The 6,026-nt window shown below is 42.5% G+C and overlaps 1 protein-coding gene across 6 annotated transcripts in view; it reads right to left on the bottom strand.

Annotated features, from left to right (window-relative positions):
- NCALD (neurocalcin delta) overlaps positions 1-6,026 on the bottom strand; it is a 366,474-nt gene that overhangs the window by 310,640 nt on the left and 49,808 nt on the right. The gene's annotated exons all lie outside the window — the stretch shown is intronic.

The raw sequence follows: 6,026 nt of genomic DNA on the forward strand, positions 1-6,026 counted from the left end.
AACCATGAGAGACTATGGACTCTGAGAAACAAACTGAGGGTTCTAGAGGGGAGGGGGCATGGGGGGATGGGTTAGCCTGGTGATGGGTACTAAAGAGGGCAAGTATTGAATGGAGAACTGGGTGTTATACGCAAACAATGAATCATGGAACACTACGTCAAAAACTAATGATGTAATGTATGGTGATTAACATAATAAAACAAAATTTAAAAAAAAATACCTCCCCTACAAAGCTTAGACTCATACAATAGTAAAAATATATATATTGTTCATTGTTTTTAGAATAAACTGAATTGATGTATAGAACTGATAAAATGATAAGACTTGGTTAGATTGGTAGTAACTTTCTAATATTACATAAAAAATAATCCATGTTATTTTTAAATTGTTAAATAAAAGCTCTAATTGCCAAATGAAACATACTATTTTTGATTTAATGTACAAACAAAAACCAAATGGGGCCCTTAGAAGAAGTCAACATTAAGAAAACTTGACATAGACAATATAAATTGTTGCTGCTGTTAGGTAAAATAAAAATAAAATATATAAAGGGAAGGACATTTTGAGGACAGTTTTGATGGGAAAAAATAACCAAACAAAAACTCTTTGATATAAAAAGTCAGCTAAGTTCTGAGGGAGGTTGAGACTCCAGTGTCAGTTAAGAATACTTAATGCCAAGACTCTACAACCACTCAAAAAGTTCAAGGGAAAATAAGCCAACCTTTCCAGAAGGCCCAGTGTCATGGGTCATCTCCACAGACCACTCCCAAAGGGAGAGAAGGGAAATTTAAGTCAAATCAAAAGAGCCCCAGAGTCAGAGCACAGCAGCCTCCAAATTAAGAATGTGTCTGACTGGGCGCCTGGGTGGCTCAGTGGATTAAGCGACTGCCTTCGGCTCAGGTCATGATCCTGGAGTCCCGGGATCGAGTCCCACATCGGGCTCCCTGCTCAGTGGGGAGTCTCCTTCTCCCTCTGACCCTCCTCCCTCTCCTGCTCTCTGTCTCTCATTCTCTCTCTCTCAAATAAATAAATAAAATCTTTAAAAAAAAAAAAAAAGAATGTGTCTGACTAATAAGAATGGAAGTGCTTTGCTCTAGGGCTCAGGTTTGAAATAATCACCTTTTGTTATCCTGCCCACCTTTACTTTATTTCTACTCCCAACAGATAGAGCCCTTTTCTCCTACTCTCTTACAGTCCCAATCTCATTCATTCAGGTGGTTACAATTACAATCTTTCATACACTAGAGACGCGTAAGTCCACAATCCAACTAGATCCCCATCCTGAAACCAAATCCAGATTTCCAGATCAACATCTCCACTTCAATGTCTCACAACACGTATTTATAACATCCAGAACTGAGGCCATTATCTTCCCCCACCTAGTCTCTACCTCCTTCAGATGTTTCTCATCAGTAGCCTCACTATCCACCCAGAAACCCGCCGTCAACCTAGATATTTCCCCTCTTTCATTCCCATTTACGTAAAATCAATCCCCAATTGAAACAATTCTTCCTCTGAAATTCCTTTAACATCTGCCCACTTCTCTTCATCTCCACTTACCTAATAGAGGCCAAAATTGCTCAACCCCAACCACACCCAAGGTTGCCAGGGCTCCAAGGACAAAGTCCAGAATCATTTACCAAGCCTATACTGCCCTACCCTCTTCTAGCTTCATCATGCTGTGTCCCAATCTTTTTCAGGTTTCTGGAAGGTACCCATTTTCTGGTCATCTCAATCTTCACATATGAGGCTCATGCTGCACTGATTTCTCTCCCACGACCATTCTCCCACTGGCCAACTCTTTCATCTGTCTCAGTTCCCTGCCCTCTCAGCACACATCAGGGGAGGTCTCTCTACCATGCTTCCACTGCACACTGTTCTTTTCCTCCCTCCCGCTTATTATAATAAATATAATTCATTCATTATGTAATTATTTATTCATTGTCTGTTTTCCTTGAGAGAAAATTTCAAAAGGGAAGAGACCATGTCTGCCTTGATCCCTGTTGACACATAGTAGGAACGTGATGGGTAATTAAAGAATGAATTTTCACTCACTCTCTAGGATTCTCTCTGCTCTGAACCTCCACTCTTGGCTCAGCCTGTCCCCTGTGATGGCAGCAGTCCACCCCCAGCACTCCATTAGTAATAAACTAAAACAGATCCTCCATGAATCCTTACAAATCAACCCAGAATCACTCGCCACCCCCACATAACCTCAGATCATGAGTCTGCTCCCTCATTTGGATGTCCATCTCCTGAAAGGTATACATGTAATCCCTGTACACAAAGTCAGTGTTAAGGTAAGATGAACCGCCTAACTTACAATCATGCTTGATAACTATACGGTGTTGCATACATTTTAGTGCATTACCCATATGACTTAGCTTGCTATTCATAAAGGTTAAATGGCTTGTTCAAGATCTCAAAGTTAGTGATGGAGCTGGCACTGGAGTCCAGTTTCCTACACTCCCTGCCTGTGGCTCCTAACAACTGGTTGAGTCAGCCCTGGGCTGAGATCTGAGGGAAAGAAGTTTACCCAAGAAACACCCTACAGACTTAAGGGCCATGTCACACCCATGGCCATAACTCAAATTTTAGTGGTATCTAAGGAAGGGGGTTTAGGGACAAAAGACATGGGTAAAGGGATTCCTTTCTTACACCACCATCTTCTCCTCCTTGTCCTTCCACACTCAGTTCAAATGTAACTTCCTTCTCTGAACACTCCCAGGACGAACTGTGTTGCCCCCTTCAACAAATAAATATTGACTAGGTTCCATGCCCTTGCTAGGACCAAGAAAACAAAAAGATCAGGACTCCTGGCCCTCCCAGAGCCCCTGGTATCCCCCAGAGCTTGTCTAATTCTGCTCCAGCACATTCAGCATACTGAGTATGAATATTTGTTTATCTCCATCACTGAACTGAAAGGGTTTCAAGGCAGGAGACTTCATCTCTCCCCCAGAATGCCTCCCTCCCATTCTGAGTTCAGAAAAAGTATCACAAAAGGAAAGGGATGAAGGAGGAAGGGCAACAGTCCGAGGTAAGTTTCATGGTTTCACAACAAACCACAGGAGCCAGGATCTTGACCACTAGCTTCCTCCGTCGTAGGTTTGATTTTGTGCACAGGCATTTTAAACAAAGTCCTAACTCCCCACTCCTTGGTAAGTTCCCTGAGGGTGGGAACCACAGTTTATCTAGCTTGCTCAAAGGCCACAATGTTCTACACATTTTGCAGAACTTAATGGAATTCTACCCCATACATTAGGAACAAGTTACTAGCATAATATGCACTCATGCGATATGAAATTATAGCAGGAAGCACACAAGCCCACAAAAATGAGCTCGTGAACTAAGCAAGATCATCCGCTTTTGCATATTAATGTTTTAAAATGTTGCGACTTCTTGTTCATTCATTTTGACATCTGCCAGTGCTGGTGGAAGAAGCAATAGTAGTCACCTAATTTAATTCCATTCATTAAGTTAACCTCTTTCTTTATTTTTTTTTTTTAAAGATTTTTTTTTTATTTATTTATTTGAGAGAGAGAGTGAGAGAGAGAGAGAGCACAAGAGGGGGGAGCGGGAGAGGGAGAAGCAGACTCCCTGCCAAGCAGGGAGCCCAATGCGGGACTCGATCCAGGGACTCCAGGATCATGACCTGAGCCGAAGGCAGTCGCTTAACCAACTGAGCCACCCAGGCGCCCAGTTAACCTCTTTCTTTAACATTTGGAAAATATCATTCTTTGATTGAGGCTGGGAAAAAGAAAAGTCCAATTCATGAAATCAACATTCTGAGGAAGCCTACATTGGGATTCATGGCTGTGAAAACAAACAAACAAAAAAACCTCCTAGCAGTTCAGCAGTTCAGCCATCGACAACTCCATTTTTTGGTGTAAATGCCCAACGAAGCCGTCTGAATGCTGTGGAAGCTAGCAGGTGACCAGAGCATGCTAAATCACATTTGCCTAGATCCCCAGAAGGAACCCTAAAAAAAAATAAAGATAGGTCTTATGCCCCAGACTCAAATCTTAACCAAAAAACAACAATGTTGTGGTCTTAATTTGTTGACCAAGTAGCCTCCACCCACTTGAGATGACCTCAGTCCACCGGAGTTAGAAAATCTTTTTTCTTACAGGATAAGTGATTTTCTTGACGTTACGGATAGAGATGAAATAACTCAAACTTATCATACTCTTATGTTAAATTTAGGATTAAGTTTTGTAATCATCAGGATACTCTGGATGCATTTGACATTTAACTGTTCATAAAATTTAAGAACATCTGACATTTAAAAATCTGATGGATTTTCCTTATAATTTCAATTTAAAATGTACATGACTTTAGACTTAACAGCTTGAAGATGAATGTGCATCATTTAATTTAGCATTTATTCATTTACTTGATAATTATTAGGCACATTCTTTGTACCCAGAACTTGAAGAATACAAAGGAGTTAATATGGCATTTTAGGGCTACAAGGGCCCTGTCCTAAGGAAGTTTATGTACTGGTGTTATGGGTTGAATTGTGTGCCCCCAAAACTTCCTATGTTGAAGTCCTGATGGCCAGCATCTCATAAAGTGATCTTATTAAATAGAATCATTGCAGATGTAATTCAATTAGGATGAGGTCATACCAGAATAGGGTGGGCCCCTAATCCAATATGACTGGTGTCCTTTTAAAATGGTAGCACCTTAATCTCTGCTTTCTAGGGTCCAGAACTGTGAGACATTAATTTCTGTTGTTTGAAGTCCCCCCGTTCATGGTACTTTGTTATGGCAGCCCAAGCAAACAAATACAACTGGTTCTTTACCCCTTGCCTCTTAGCTCCAAGCCCAGCATTCTCTTTTCTGCTCTGTGATGCTGAGACTGGGACTGCAACATTTATTTCATTCACTCCCTTGTCAGCTGGCGTCCTCTACAGCTATGCCAACAACACAAAGTAAGAGGAGGGAAAAGGGACTTCTTTCTGGTGGCTAGTTTCTGCCGGTATCATACCAACAAGAGCACAGACTGGTTTCGGTCCCCAGCTTTTCTCTACCCTCCCAACACCAGCCACTCCCATACCCCCTCAGATGTGCGGGCAGCTGGGCCACACCCACTTGGCAGTCAGAGTGCCCGTCTCTGCAGTCCCTCAGCAGCCAGGCTGCACACCACCCGAGGCCCAGCCCTGCCCTGCCAGGCGCCTCCCCAGGCCTCCTGGTTCGCTTCATTCTACCCCTTTCCTGCTACTTCTCTGGATGACTTCAGCGTTTGCTTTTGCTCTTTCAGATTTCCAACATGTGTGGAACCAGCTCCCTGTATGAAATCCCTACTATCTGAATTACCCAGTGTGGTCCTGGGTTTTCTGACTAGAGCCTGACTAATTTAGTTTACAATCCCCATGAAGAGACAAATATACTAGAATTCAAAAATATAAGCGAGTCAAGATTTACAATAAATAATGTTAGTAATGGTACAGGTAAACATTCCCAATTTGATGTTGCTGAGAATATACATGAATTCACATTTTCTTCAGGGGAGTTTGGCAGAATACATCAAAAGATAAAATATACACAGTTTGAGCCCCAAAATCCCATTCCCAGAAATCTATCCTAAGACACTAATCAGATAAATGCTCAAGATTTATATACAAACATGCCCATTCTAATGTTGCTTGTAATAGTTAAAAAAATCTAGGGCGCCTGGGTGGCTCAGTTGGTTGGGCGACTGCCTTCGGCTCAGGTCGTGGTCCTGGAGTCCCGGGATCGAGTCCCGCATCGGGCTCCCTGCTCAGCAGGGAGTCTGCTTCTCCTTCTGACCCTCCCCCCTCTCATGCTCTCTCTCTATCTCATTCTCTCTCTCAAATAAATAAATAAAATCTTAAAAAAAAAAATCTAAAACAAAACTATCGATCAAAAAAGAACCTGTCAGGCGCGTGGGTGGCTCAGTGGGTTAAGCGACTGCCTTCGGCTCAGGTCATGATCCTGGAGTCCCGGGATCGAGTCCCGCATCGGGCTCCCTGCTCAGCGGGGAGCCTGCTTCTCCCTCTGAC

Source organism: Leptonychotes weddellii, chromosome 4 (genome assembly GCF_054177405.1).
Source record: "Leptonychotes weddellii isolate Sample4059 chromosome 4, ASM5417740v2, whole genome shotgun sequence".
Classification (NCBI taxonomy): domain Eukaryota; kingdom Metazoa; phylum Chordata; class Mammalia; order Carnivora; family Phocidae; genus Leptonychotes; species Leptonychotes weddellii.